Raw genomic sequence first — 15,105 nt, forward strand, 5'->3', positions numbered from 1 at the left:
CTATGTTTGTTTTTGTCTATAGTTGTGTGGTTTCGTTTAAATAATAATAAAATCGTTTTTATTATAAAATTGGTGTGGAAGGTTTTCTCTTAAATAAGGGTTAGTGTTAAGATGGGATAGCCACTCGGGTTAAGGTTAGGGAATAAGGCTAAAGGTTAAGGTAAGGATTTAGATAAGTGGTAGGGATAGCTACTCGGGTTAAGGTTAGGGAATAAGGCTAAAGGTTAAGGTTAGGATTTAGATCAGTGGTGGGGATAGCCACTCGGGTTAAGGTTAGGGAATAAGGCTAAAGGTTAAGGTTAGGATTAAGATTAGGTTAAGGGTTAGGATTAAGATTAAGATTAAGGGTAGGGTTAGGTTAAGAGCATTTTACCACTTTTGAAAAACGTTTTTTTTGAGCTTTTTTTTCATACCTTCTTTTTTCTGGGCTCGGTCCGACCCTGAATCTGCAAGAATTATGTTTCTAGCCCCTTCCTAGGCCGAGAAAATAACTTAAAACCGATCAAAAATTTTCTTTTCTTTTTTTCTTTTTTTTTTCATACCTTTTTTTTGCTGGGCTTGGTCCGACCCTGAATCTGCAAGAATTATGTTTCTAGCCCCTTCCTAGGCCGAGAAAATAGCTTAAAACCAATTAGGGCTAGGGTTAGGGTAGGTTAAGAGCCATCTACCACTTTTGAAAAACGGTTTTTTTTGGGCTAGTTCGAGAACCGAGTGGATCATGGGAATTCTTTTACCACCCACGGATAGGTCTAGGACCAGCGGACTTGCTCAAAAAATGTGGCGCCCCTGGTGTTTTTTTTGGGTACTGCAATTTCAATTTTTAAGTTTAAAAGTGAAGCGTTTTTCTTTCTTATTGGATCATGGGAATTCTGAATAGTGCCAGTTGTAGCCCTTGGTCCCCTCTACATCCCCTAGAAATTTGGTGCAATTTGGAGCCCCAAGTTTTAACATTGGACGACTTTTAAAATCGACCTCACGGGGGAAGGGGGTGGATCATGGGATCGTGGTTGGGGTTGGGTGGTAGGATTTTATGAGGCCGACCTTTGTGCAAAATTTTGGCCACCTGGTGGCTTGTTTTGGTATAGAAAATCCCATTTTCATTTTTTTTTTTTTTTTTTCTAAGTGTGGAGTCAACAAAATTTGTTAGTGAAAAAATAAGTTCCCACAGAAAGTGTCTAGGTGCACGTTTTAGGCCATTTCGAGTCTTTTTTTTTTTTCTTTTTTTTTTGATAAGAAATTTGAAATTTTCATTTTGTTTTTTCTTTTTTTTCATACCTCCTTTTTTCTGGGCTCGGTCCGACCCTGAATCTGCAAGAATTATGTTTCTAGCCCCTTCCTAGGCCGAGAAAATAACTTAAAACCGATCAAAATTTTTCTTTTTTTTTTTCTTTTTTTTCCTTTTTTTTTCATACCTTTTTTTTGCTGGGCTTGGTCCGACCCTGAATCTGCAAGAATTATGTTTCTAGCCCCTTCCTAGGCCGAGAAAATAGCTTAAAACCAATTAGGGTTAGGGTCAGGGTTAGGGTAGGTTAAGAGCCATCTACCACTTTTGAAAAACGGTTTTTTTGAGCTAGTTCAGGCATACAGAGGGGCGTGGGAATTCGGCGACCACCCTCGGATAGGTCTAGGCCCAGCGGACTTGCTCAAAAAATTTGGTGCCCCTGGTGGTTTTTTTGGGTACTGCAATTTCGATTTTAAAACTTAAAAGTGAAGCGTTTTTTTTTTTACAGAGGGGCGTGGGAATTTGGGATAGTGCCAGTGGTAGCCCTTGGTCCCCTCTTCATCCCCTAGAAATTTGGAGCAATTTGGAGCCACAAGTTTTAACATTGGACGACTTTTAAAATCGACCTCACGGGGGCAGGGGGTTAGGGTTAGGGTTAGGGTTAGGGTTAGGGTTAGGGTTAGGGTTAGGGTTAGGGTTAGGGTTAGGGTTAGGGTTAGGGTTAGGGTTAGGGTTAGGGTTAGGGTTAGGGTTAGGGTAGGGTTAGGGTTAGGGTTAGGTTAAGAGCCATCTACCACTTTTGAAAAACGGTTTTTTTGATCTAGTTCGAGAACTGAGCGGTGCATGGGAATTCGGCGACCACCCTCGGATAGGTCTAGGCCCAGCGGACTTGCTCAAAAAATGTGGCGCCCCTGGCGGTTTTTTTGGGTACTGCAATTTCGATTTTAAAAGTTCAAAGTGAAGCGTTTTTTTTTTTTGAGCGGTGCATGGGAATTCGGAATAGTCCCAGATGTTCCCCTTGGGCCCCTCTTCATCCCCTAGAAATTTGGCGCCCCTAGTGGCAACTTTTTTTAACATGGGAAAACAGCTTTAATCGACCTCACGGGAGCTGAGGGAGGGTCATGGGAACAAGGTTCCTATGGTTGGTAGGTATTTATGAGGCGGACCTTTGTGCAAAATTTTGGCCACCTGGTGACTTGTTTTGGTATAGAAAATCGCATTTGAAGTTTTTCACTAAACGCGGGAAAAAGGGGTGTTACCAATATTTAATTTTGACAAAAATTTGTGTGGAAGGGTTTGTAGGCTCCTTCGACATGTGTGCAAAGTTTTGGAGTTCTAGCTCACTTCCTTCACATAGCTACCGTTGACTCCAATGTAAAAATACTTAGAAAATTTTGTGAAAATGTTGTGAAAATTTGACAGAAAGTGTCTAGGAGCACGTTTTTGGCCATTTTGAGTCGTTTGGTGGTGGTCTGTGGTGCACTTTTTTGGTACATTCTAACCCTAACCCTTTTTAAAAAAAAAATTGATAATTTGATTTTTTTTTGATTTTTTTTTGATTTTTTTTGATTATTTTTATGTTTCTTTTTGCTGGGCTTGATCCGACCCTGAATCTGCAGAAATTATGTTTCTAGCCCCTTCCTAGGCCGAGAAAATAACTTAAAACCGATCCAAATTAATTGACGTATGTTTAGGTTATTAAAAATAGAAGGGAGACAGGTAGAGGCTTCAAAACATTTTTGGAGAGTGTTTTAGAGCCCCCTGAGTCAGTCTGCACTGAGTCCGACGTCATTTTGGCCAAAATAGATTTCCCCCATTGACAATGCATGGAGAGGCGGTTATTGCACTTAATTGGTTTGTTGAAGTTTTATTTTTATTTTTTTTGCTGGGCTCGGTCCGACCCTGAATGTGCAGGAATTCTGTTTCTAGCCCCTTCCTAGGCCGAGAAAATAACTTAAAACCAATCCAAATAGAGATTTTTATTTTATTTTTTTTTGGTCTTAATTTGGTCTTAATTTGGTCACCGTTGGTAAGTGACCGTGGTATAAGCGGGAGTTAAGCGGGATAATGCCCTTTGAGGTGTCATTTAGCAGGAATTAATGGACGAAGTGGAGGCGTGAACCGTCCGAAGGACGGTTGCCTCCGCGAAGTCCATTAATTCCTGATAATCGACACCTCAAAGGGCATTATCCCGTTTATACCACGGTCACTGGGAACTTCACACTGGATTTCAAGCAACTCGGATTTAGCTTCCTCCAGACTTAATCAGCAATATTAAAACGACAAAAGGCTTGCAATATTTCAGTTGATGTGTAATGAATCCAGAATGTATGACATTTTCATGTTTTTAGTTGCATTACAGAAAATAAAGTCCTGTATCTATCGTGTTGGGAGTAACGCGTTACAAAAGTGGCTATCTATCCTATCTATTCTATCTATTCTGTCTATCTATCTATCTATCTACCTTACTTACCTGTGCTTACAGGACTGTCTCAGGAAATTAGAATATTGTGATAAAGTCCTTTATTTTCTGTAATGCAACTAAAAACATGAAATTGTCATACATTCTGGATTCATCAAAATCGGACTGACCGGGAGCTCTCCAGTGTGTGTGTGTGGCCTTTTCCTTTTTATTAACTTGGTCATTCATGACTAATTATACAAAAGTTAACCACAATTTTTTTTTTAGATGGCCGAAACAAGTGGCTACACGACGGGGGGGATGTCGCAGGACTCCACCCTCATCCTGTCCAGAACTGTAAGTTACACCCTATTGCCACATTTTATGTTACAAGTCTCAATGTAAACTTAGTTCTAAACACATTATATACATATGTACACATACAATGTTTTTTTTTAAAGGAGGAGGCCCCCGCTCCCCAGCTGCGTCCCCAGCTGGCTCCGCAGCCCCCTCCTCAGCCTGCTCCCCCTCAACTACCCCCGGCTGAGGAGGGGGACGAGGAGGGATATTTGGGAGATGATGAGGGGGATGATTGAATTATTTTTTTATGTTTGTTTTTGTATATAGTTGTGTGGTTTCGTTTAAATAATAATAAAATCGTTTTTATTATAAAATTGGTGTGGAAGGTTTTCTCTTAAATAAGGGTTAGTGTTAAGATGGGATAGCCACTCGGGTTAAGGTTAGGGAATAAGGCTAAAGGTTAAGGTAAGGATTTAGATAAGTGGTAGGGATAGCTACTCGGGTTAAGGTTAGGGAATAAGGCTAAAGGTTAAGGTTAGGATTAAGATTAGGTTAAGGGTTAGGGTTAGGGTTAGGGTTAGGGGGTTTTAACCGAAGTGCACCGGGGTGCAGACCGTTTTCGGTGGATATCTTTTGACAGCAAGGTGCTAGAGAAACGGGAGGCAGACGCACCCCCCCCAAAGGGGGGAGCAGCTTTCCAACGGTGCCAAGCCCGAGTCCGTGCGACCTTCACCCGCCGAGATATCCAGTCGGGCATCACATATGCTGCTGTCTGTAGCAGCTTTGCACAGCCAAAACCTAAGTGTCGTCCGTTGAGGTCCCCTCAGCAGCCACCAGATGGCAGAAGCGGCCCCTAACCGTCATCCGTTTATTATTATTTCGTTTATTATTATATTATTTATTTATGCAAGTCAGGATGTAGTCTATGAATGTGAAAGAAAAGTAGGTAAAATGCATCTCAATACAACATATCAAATCTATTATATTCACACACAATAATGATTCCTGTTCCTTCACTTTGTTTTTCCAGTTGGACACACACACACACACACACACACGCGCGCGCGCGCCGTTTGTTTTTTATTCCGTAGGCATGTCCAAACTATTCCACAAAAGGGCAGAGTGGCCCCCTTTTGTCTCCATCTTAAACATTTACTTGTTTATTCATTCACTCCTTCATTTATTAATTTGTTTGTTTGTTTTTTCTTGTAGCTGCTTATGTGGCTATACATTTGTTCATCCTCATGTCTGGTGATTGCAATCGTCCCATATATCATTACGGAATGTTTGACATGCAGTGCACGTTTTATGCACCACCTTTTCCTGCAGTAGCTCAACGTCATGCGTCATAATATATTAATTTACTGATGATTGGTCTACATAATAACAGATTTGAGGGAAAATTAAGCATTTTCAGATAATGTAGGAAATGACATCGCAATAAGCAAATATACCAATATATTAGGGTTAGGGTTAGGGTTAGGATAGGGGGTTTTAACCGAAGTGCACCGGGGTGCAGACCGTTTTCGGTGGATATCTTTTGACAGCAAGGTGCTAGAGAAACGGGAGGCAGACGCACCCCCCCCAAAGGGGGGAGCAGGGTTAGGGTTAGGGTTAGGGTTAGGGTTAGGGTTAGGGTTAGGGTTAGGGTTAGGGTTAGGGTTAGGTTAAGAGCCATCTACCACTTTTGAAAAACGGTTTTTTTGGGCTAGTTCGAGAACCGAGTGGATCATGGGAATTCTTTTACCACCCACGGATAGGTCTAGGCCCAGCGGACTTGCTCAAAAAATGTGGCGCCCCTGGTGTTTTTTTTGGGTACTGCAATTTCAATTTTTAAGTTTAAAAGTGAAGCGTTTTTTTTTTTTATTGGATCATGGGAATTCTGAATAGTGCCAGTTGTAGCCCTTGGTCCCCTCTACATCCCCTAGAAATTTGGTGCAATTTGGAGCCCCAAGTTTTAACATTGGACGACTTTTAAAATCGACCTCACGGGGGAAGGGGGTGGATCATGGGATCGTGGTTGGGGTTGGGTGGTAGGATTTTATGAGGCCGACCTTTGTGCAAAATTTTGGCCACCTGGTGGCTTGTTTTGGTATAGAAAATCCCATTTTCATTTTTTTTTTTTTTTTTTTCTAAGTGTGGAGTCAACAAAATTTGTTAGTGAAAAAATAAGTTCCCACAGAAAGTGTCTAGGAGCACGTTTTAGGCCATTTCGAGTCTTTTTTTTTTTTCTTTTTTTTTTGATAAGAAATTTGAAATTTTCATTTTTATTTTTATTTTTTTTCATACCTTCTTTTTTCTGGGCTCGGTCCGACCCTGAATCTGCAAGAATTATGTTTCTAGCCCCTTCCTAGGCCGAGAAAATAACTTAAAACCGATCAAAATTGTTTTTTTTTTTTTTCTTTTTTTTCTTTTTTTTTTCATACCTTTTTTTTGCTGGGCTTGGTCCGACCCTGAATCTGCAAGAATTATGTTTCTAGCCCCTTCCTAGGCCGAGAAAATAGCTTAAAACCAATTAGGGTTAGGGTCAGGGTTAGGGTAGGTTAAGAGCCATCTACCACTTTTGAAAAACGGTTTTTCTTGAGCTAGTTCGAGAACTGAGCGGTGCATGGGAATTCGGCGACCACCCTCGGATAGGTCTAGGCCCAGCGGACTTGCTCAAAAAATGTGGCGCCCCTGGCGGTTTTTTTGGGTACTGCAATTTCGATTTTAAAAGTTCAAAGTGAAGCGTTTTTTTTTTTTGAGCGGTGCATGGGAATTCGGAATAGTGTCAGTGGTAGCCCTTGGTCCCCTCTTCATCCCCTAGAAATTTGGAGCAATTTGGAGCCACAAGTTTTAACATTGGACGACTTTTAAAATCGACCTCACGGGAGAAGGGGGAGGTGCATGGGATCATGGTTGGGGTTGGTCGGTAGGATTTTATGAGCCCGACCTTTGTGCAAAATTTTGGCCACCTGGTCGCTTGTTTTGGTATAGAAAATCCCATTTTCATTTTTTTTTTTTTTTTTCCAAGTGTGGAGTCAACAAAATTTGTTAGTGAAAAAATAAGTTCCCACAGAAAGTGTCTAGGAGCACGTTTTAGGCCATTTCGAGTCTTTTTTTTTTTTTTTTTTTTTTTGATAAGAAATTTGAAATTTTCATTTTTTTTTTTTCTTTTTTTTCATACCTTCTTTTTTCTGGGCTCGGTCCGACCCTGAATCTGCAAGAATTATGTTTCTAGGCCCTTCCTAGGCCGAGAAAATAACTTAAAACCGATCCAAATTAATTGACGTATGTTTAGGTTATTAAAAATAGAAGGGAGACAGGTAGAGGCTTCAAAACATTTTTGGAGAGTGTTTTAGAGCCCCCTGAGTCAGTCTGCACTGAGTCCGACGTCATTTTGCCCAAAATAGATTTCCCCCATTGACAATGCATGGAGAGTCGGTTATTGCACTTACTTGGGTTATTGCACTTACTTGGTTTGGTGAAGTTGTCTGGTAGTCTATCGGGTAGTCTGTGTTGGCTCCAAGTTTTAACATGCATGCAAAAATAGATGAAAATTAGTGTTCAAAGTGTGCATGTTACAGTAAAAGACTGCTCTCTAAGCATTCACTGGGTCAAACTGTTTGGGTCAGGTTTTTATTTATTTATTTTTTTTATGTGTTTTTTTTTATGTTCTTCTTTGCTGGGCTCGGTCCGACCCTGAATCTGCAGGAATTATGTTTCTAGCCCCTTCCTAGGCCGAGAAAATAACTTTTAACCAATCCAAATAGAGATTTTTATTTTATTTTTTTTTGGTCTTAATTTGGTCTTAATTTGGTCACCGTTGGTAAGTGACCGTGGTATAAGCGGGAGTTAAGCGGGATAATGCCCTTTGAGGTGTCATTTAGCAGGAATTAATGGACGAAGTGGAGGCGTGAACCGTCCGAAGGACGGTTGCCTCCGCGAAGTCCATTAATTCCTGATAATCGACACCTCAAAGGGCATTATCCCGTTTATACCACGGTCACTGGGAACTTCACACTGGATTTCAAGCAACTCGGATTTAGCTTCCTCCAGACTTAATCAGCAATATTAAAACGACAAAAGGCTTGCAATATTTCAGTTGATGTGTAATGAATCCAGAATGTATGACATTTTCATGTTTTTAGTTGCATTACAGAAAATAAAGTCCTGTATCTATCGTGTTGGGAGTAACGCGTTACAAAAGTGGCTATCTATCCTATCTATTCTATCTATTCTGTCTATCTATCTATCTATCTACCTTACTTACCTGTGCTTACAGGACTGTCTCAGGAAATTAGAATATTGTGATAAAGTCCTTTATTTTCTGTAATGCAACTAAAAACATGAAATTGTCATACATTCTGGATTCATCAAAATCGGACTGACCGGGAGCTCTCCAGTGTGTGTGTGTGGCCTTTTCCTTTTTATTAACTTGGTCATTCATGACTAATTATACAAAAGTTAAGCACTATTTTTTTTTCAGATGGCCGAAACAAGTGGCTACACGACGGGGGGGATGTCGCAGGACTCCACCCTCATCCTGTCCAGAACTGTAAGTTACACCCTATTGCCACATTTTATGTTACAAGTCTCAATGTAAACTTAGTTCTAAACACATTATATACATATGTACACATACAATGTTTTTTTTTAAAGGAGGAGGCCCCCGCTCCCCAGCTGCGTCCCCAGCTGGCTCCGCAGCCCCCTCCTCAGCCTGCTCCCCCTCAACTACCCCCGGCTGAGGAGGGGGACGAGGAGGGATATTTGGGAGATGATGAGGGGGATGATTGAATTATTTTTTTATGTTTGTTTTTGTATATAGTTGTGTGGTTTCGTTTAAATAATAATAAAATCGTTTTTATTATAAAATTGGTGTGGAAGGTTTTCTCTTAAATAAGGGTTAGTGTTAAGATGGGATAGCCACTCGGGTTAAGGTTAGGGAATAAGGCTAAAGGTTAAGGTAAGGATTTAGATAAGTGGTAGGGATAGCTACTCGGGTTAAGGTTAGGGAATAAGGCTAAAGGTTAAGGTTAGGATTAAGATTAGGTTAAGGGTTAGGATTAAGATTAAGATTAAGGGTAGGGTTAGGTTAAGAGCATTTTACCACTTTTGAAAAACGTTTTTTTTTAGCTTTTTTTTCATACCTTCTTTTTTCTGGGCTCGGTCCGACCCTGAATCTGCAAGAATTATGTTTCTAGCCCCTTCCTAGGCCGAGAAAATAACTTAAAACCGATCAAAAATTTTCTTTTCTTTTTTTCTTTTTTTTTTCATACCTTTTTTTTTGCTGGGCTTGGTCCGACCCTGAATCTGCAAGAATTATGTTTCTAGCCCCTTCCTAGGCCGAGAAAATAGCTTAAAACCAATTAGGGCTAGGGTTAGGGTAGGTTAAGAGCCATCTACCACTTTTGAAAAACGGTTTTTTTTGGGCTAGTTCGAGAACCGAGTGGATCATGGGAATTCTTTTACCACCCACGGATAGGTCTAGGCCCAGCGGACTTGCTCAAAAAATGTGGCGCCCCTGGTGTTTTTTTTGGGTACTGCAATTTCAATTTTTAAGTTTAAAAGTGAAGCGTTTTTTTTTTTTATTGGATCATGGGAATTCTGAATAGTGCCAGTTGTAGCCCTTGGTCCCCTCTACATCCCCTAGAAATTTGGTGCAATTTGGAGCCCCAAGTTTTAACATTGGACGACTTTTAAAATCGACCTCACGGGGGAAGGGGGTGGATCATGGGATCGTGGTTGGGGTTGGGTGGTAGGATTTTATGAGGCCGACCTTTGTGCAAAATTTTGGCCACCTGGTGGCTTGTTTTGGTATAGAAAATCCCATTTTCATTTTTTTTTTTTTTTTTTCTAAGTGTGGAGTCAACAAAATTTGTTAGTGAAAAAATAAGTTCCCACAGAAAGTGTCTAGGAGCACGTTTTAGGCCATTTCGAGTCTTTTTTTTTTTTCTTTTTTTTTTGATAAGAAATTTGAAATTTTCATTTTTATTTTTATTTTTTTTCATACCTTCTTTTTTCTGGGCTCGGTCCGACCCTGAATCTGCAAGAATTATGTTTCTAGCCCCTTCCTAGGCCGAGAAAATAACTTAAAACCGATCAAAATTGTTCTTTTTTTTTTTCTTTTTTTTCTTTTTTTTTTCATACCTTTTTTTTGCTGGGCTTGGTCCGACCCTGAATCTGCAAGAATTATGTTTCTAGCCCCTTCCTAGGCCGAGAAAATAGCTTAAAACCAATTAGGGTTAGGGTCAGGGTTAGGGTAGGTTAAGAGCCATCTACCACTTTTGAAAAACGGTTTTTCTTGAGCTAGTTCGAGAACTGAGCGGTGCATGGGAATTCGGCGACCACCCTCGGATAGGTCTAGGCCCAGCGGACTTGCTCAAAAAATGTGGCGCCCCTGGCGGTTTTTTTGGGTACTGCAATTTCGATTTTAAAAGTTCAAAGTGAAGCGTTTTTTTTTTTGAGCGGTGCATGGGAATTCGGAATAGTGTCAGTGGTAGCCCTTGGTCCCCTCTTCATCCCCTAGAAATTTGGAGCAATTTGGAGCCACAAGTTTTAACATTGGACGACTTTTAAAATCGACCTCACGGGAGAAGGGGGAGGTGCATGGGATCATGGTTGGGGTTGGTCGGTAGGATTTTATGAGCCCGACCTTTGTGCAAAATTTTGGCCACCTGGTCGCTTGTTTTGGTATAGAAAATCCCATTTTCATTTTTTTTTTTTTTTTTTTCCAAGTGTGGAGTCAACAAAATTTGTTAGTGAAAAAATAAGTTCCCACAGAAAGTGTCTAGGAGCACGTTTTAGGCCATTTCGAGTCTTTTTTTTTTTTTTTTTTTTTTTGATAAAAAATTTGAATTTTTCTTTTTTTTTTTTTTTTTTTTTTCATACCTTCTTTTTTCTGGGCTCGGTCCGACCCTGAATCTGCAAGAATTATGTTTCTAGGCCCTTCCTAGGCCGAGAAAATCACTTAAAACCGATCCAAATTAATTGACGTATGTTTAGGTTATTAAAAATAGAAGGGAGACAGGTAGAGGCTTCAAAACATTTTTGGAGAGTGTTTTAGAGCCCCCTGAGTCAGTCTGCACTGAGTCCGACGTCATTTTGCCCAAAATAGATTTCCCCCATTGACAATGCATGGAGAGTCGGTTATTGCACTTACTTGGGTTATTGCACTTACTTGGTTTGGTGAAGTTGTCTGGTAGTCTATCGGGTAGTCTGTGTTGGCTCCAAGTTTTAACATGCATGCAAAAATAGATGAAAATTAGTGTTCAAAGTGTGCATGTTACAGTAAAAGACTGCTCTCTAAGCATTCACTGGGTCAAACTGTTTGGGTCAGGTTTTTATTTATTTATTTTTTTTATGTGTTTTTTTTTATGTTCTTCTTTGCTGGGCTCGGTCCGACCCTGAATCTGCAGGAATTATGTTTCTAGCCCCTTCCTAGGCCGAGAAAATAACTTAAAACCAATCCAAATAGAGATTTTTATTTTATTTTTTTTTGGTCTTAATTTGGTCTTAATTTGGTCACCGTTGGTAAGTGACCGTGGTATAAGCGGGAGTTAAGCGGGATAATGCCCTTTGAGGTGTCATTTAGCAGGAATTAATGGACGAAGTGGAGGCGTGAACCGTCCGAAGGACGGTTGCCTCCGCGAAGTCCATTAATTCCTGATAATCGACACCTCAAAGGGCATTATCCCGTTTATACCACGGTCACTGGGAACTTCACACTGGATTTCAAGCAACTCGGATTTAGCTTCCTCCAGACTTAATCAGCAATATTAAAACGACAAAAGGCTTGCAATATTTCAGTTGATGTGTAATGAATCCAGAATGTATGACATTTTCATGTTTTTAGTTGCATTACAGAAAATAAAGTCCTGTATCTATCGTGTTGGGAGTAACGCGTTACAAAAGTGGCTATCTATCCTATCTATTCTATCTATTCTGTCTATCTATCTATCTATCTACCTTACTTACCTGTGCTTACAGGACTGTCTCAGGAAATTAGAATATTGTGATAAAGTCCTTTATTTTCTGTAATGCAACTAAAAACATGAAATTGTCATACATTCTGGATTCATCAAAATCGGACTGACCGGGAGCTCTCCAGTGTGTGTGTGTGGCCTTTTCCTTTTTATTAACTTGGTCATTCATGACTAATTATACAAAACTTAACCACTATTTTTTTTTCAGATGGCCGAAACAAGTGGCTACACGACGGGGGGGATGTCGCAGGACTCCACCCTCATCCTGTCCAGAACTGTAAGTTACACCCTATTGCCACATTTTATGTTACAAGTCTCAATGTAAACTTAGTTCTAAACACATTATATACATATGTACACATACAATGTTTTTTTTTAAAGGAGGAGGCCCCCGCTCCCCAGCTGCGTCCCCAGCTGGCTCCGCAGCCCCCTCCTCAGCCTGCTCCCCCTCAACTACCCCCGGCTGAGGAGGGGGACGAGGAGGGATATTTGGGAGATGATGAGGGGGATGATTGAATTATTTTTTTATGTTTGTTTTTGTATATAGTTGTGTGGTTTCGTTTAAATAATAATAAAATCGTTTTTATTATAAAATTGGTGTGGAAGGTTTTCTCTTAAATAAGGGTTAGTGTTAAGATGGGATAGCCACTCGGGTTAAGGTTAGGGAATAAGGCTAAAGGTTAAGGTAAGGATTTAGATAAGTGGTAGGGATAGCTACTCGGGTTAAGGTTAGGGAATAAGGCTAAAGGTTAAGGTTAGGATTAAGATTAGGGTTAGGGTTAGGGTTAGGGTTAGGGTTAGGGTTAGGGTTAGGGTTAGGGTTAGGGTTAGGGTTAGGTTAAGAGCCATCTACCACTTTTGAAAAACGGTTTTTTTGAGCTAGTTCGAGAACTGAGCGGTGCATGGGAATTCGGCGACCACCCTCGGATAGGTCTAGGCCCAGCGGACTTGCTCAAAAAATGTGGCGCCCCTGGCGGTTTTTTTGGGTACTGCAATTTCGATTTTAAAAGTTCAAAGTGAAGCGTTTTTTAGGGTTAGGGTTAGGGTTAGGGTTAGGGTTAGGGTTAGGGTTAGGGTTAGGGTTAGGGTTAGGGTTAGGGTTAGGGTTAGGGTTAGGGTTAGGGTTAGGGTTAGGGTTAGGGTTAGGGTTAGGGTTAGGGTTAGGGTTAGGGTTAGGGTTAGGGTTAGGGTTAGGGTTAGGGTTAGGGTTAGGGTTAGGGTTAGGGTTAGGGTTAGGGTTAGGGTTAGGGTTAGGGTTAGGGTTAGGGTTAGGGTTAGGGTTAGGGTTAGGGTTAGGGTTAGGGTTAGGGTTAGGGTTAGGGTTAGGGTTAGGGTTAGGGTTAGGGTTAGGGTTAGGGTTAGGGTTAGGGTTAGGGTTAGGGTTAGGGTTAGGGTTAGGGTTAGGGTTAGGGTTAGGGTTAGGGTTAGGGTTAGGGTTAGGGTTAGGGTTAGGGTTAGGGTTAGGGTTAGGGTTAGGGATAGGGTTAGGGTTAGGGTTAGGGTTAGGGTTAGGGTTAGGGTTAGGGTTAGGGTTAGGGTTAGGGTTAGGGTTAGGGATAGGGTTAGGGTTAGGGTTAGGGTTAGGGTTAGGGTTAGGGTTAGGGTTAGGGTTAGGGTTAGGGTTAGGGTTAGGGTTAGGGTTAGGGTTAGGGTTAGGGTTAGGGTTAGGGTTAGGGTTAGGGTTAGGGTTAGGGTTAGGGTTAGGGTTAGGGTTAGGGTTAGGGTTAGGGTTAGGGTTAGGGTTAGGGTTAGGGTTAGGGTTAGGGTTAGGGTTAGGGTTAGGGTTAGGGTTAGGGTTAGGGTTAGGGTTAGGGTTAGGGTTAGGGTTAGGGTTAGGGTTAGGGTTAGGGTTAGGGTTAGGGTTAGGGTTAGGGTTAGGGTTAGGGTTAGGGTTAGGGTTAGGGTTAGGGTTAGGGTTAGGGTTAGGGTTAGGGTTAGGGTTAGGGTTAGGGTTAGGGTTAGGGTTAGGGTTAGGGTTAGGGTTAGGGTTAGGGTTAGGGTTAGGGTTAGGGTTAGGGTTAGGGTTAGGGTTAGGGTTAGGGTTAGGGTTAGGGTTAGGGTTAGGGTTAGGGTTAGGGTTAGGGTTAGGGTTAGGGTTAGGGTTAGGGTTAGGGTTAGGGTTAGGGTTAGGGTTAGGGTTAGGGTTAGGGTTAGGGTTAGGGTTAGGGTTAGGGTTAGGGTTAGGGTTAGGGTTAGGGTTAGGGTTAGGGTTAGGGTTAGGGTTAGGGTTAGGGTTAGGGTTAGGGTTAGGGTTAGGGTTAGGGTTAGGGTTAGGGTTAGGGTTAGGGTTAGGGTTAGGGTTAGGGTTAGGGTTAGGGTTAGGGTTAGGGTTAGGGTTAGGGTTAGGGTTAGGGTTAGGGTTAGGGTTAGGGTTAGGGTTAGGGTTAGGGTTAGGGTTAGGGTTAGGGTTAGGGTTAGGGTTAGGGTTAGGGTTAGGGTTAGGGTTAGGGTTAGGGTTAGGGTTAGGGTTAGGGTTAGGGTTAGGGTTAGGGTTAGGGTTAGGGTTAGGGTTAGGGTTAGGGTTAGGGTTAGGGTTAGGGTTAGGGTTAGTGTTAGGGTTAGGGTTAGGGTTAGGGTTAGGGTTAGGGTTAGGGTTAGGGTTAGGGTTAGGGTTAGGGTTAGGGTTAGGGTTAGGGTTAGGGTTAGGGTTAGGGTTAGGGTTAGGGTTAGGGTTAGGGTTAGGGTTAGGGTTAGGGTTAGGGTTAGGGTTAGGGTTAGGGTTAGGGTTAGGGTTAGGGTTAGGGTTAGGGTTAGGGTTAGGGTTAGGGTTAGGGTTAGGGTTAGGGTTAGGGTTAGGGTTAGGGTTAGGGTTAGGGTTAGGGTTAGGGTTAGGGTTAGGGTTAGGGTTAGGGTTAGGGTTAGGGTTAGGGTTAGGGTTAGGGTTAGGGTTAGGGTTAGGGTTAGGGTTAGGGTTAGGGTTAGGGTTAGGGTTAGGGTTAGGGTTAGGGTTAGGGTTAGGGTTAGGGTTCGGGTTAGGGTTAGGGTTAGGGTTAGGGTTAGGGTTAGGGTTAGGGTTAGGGTTAGGGTTAGGGTTAGGGTTAGGGTTAGGGTTAGGGTTAGGGTTAGGGTTAGGGTTAGGGTTAGGGTTAGGGTTAGGGTTAGGGTTAGGGTTAGGGTTAGGGTTAGGGTTAGGGTTAGGGTTAGGGTTAGGGTTAGGGTTAGGGTTAGGGTTAGGGTTAGGGTTAGGGTTAGGGTTAGGGTTAGGGTTAGGGTTAGGG

The sequence above is a fragment of the Gadus morhua genome, chromosome 6 (assembly GCF_902167405.1).
Source record: "Gadus morhua chromosome 6, gadMor3.0, whole genome shotgun sequence".
NCBI lineage: Eukaryota > Metazoa > Chordata > Actinopteri > Gadiformes > Gadidae > Gadus > Gadus morhua.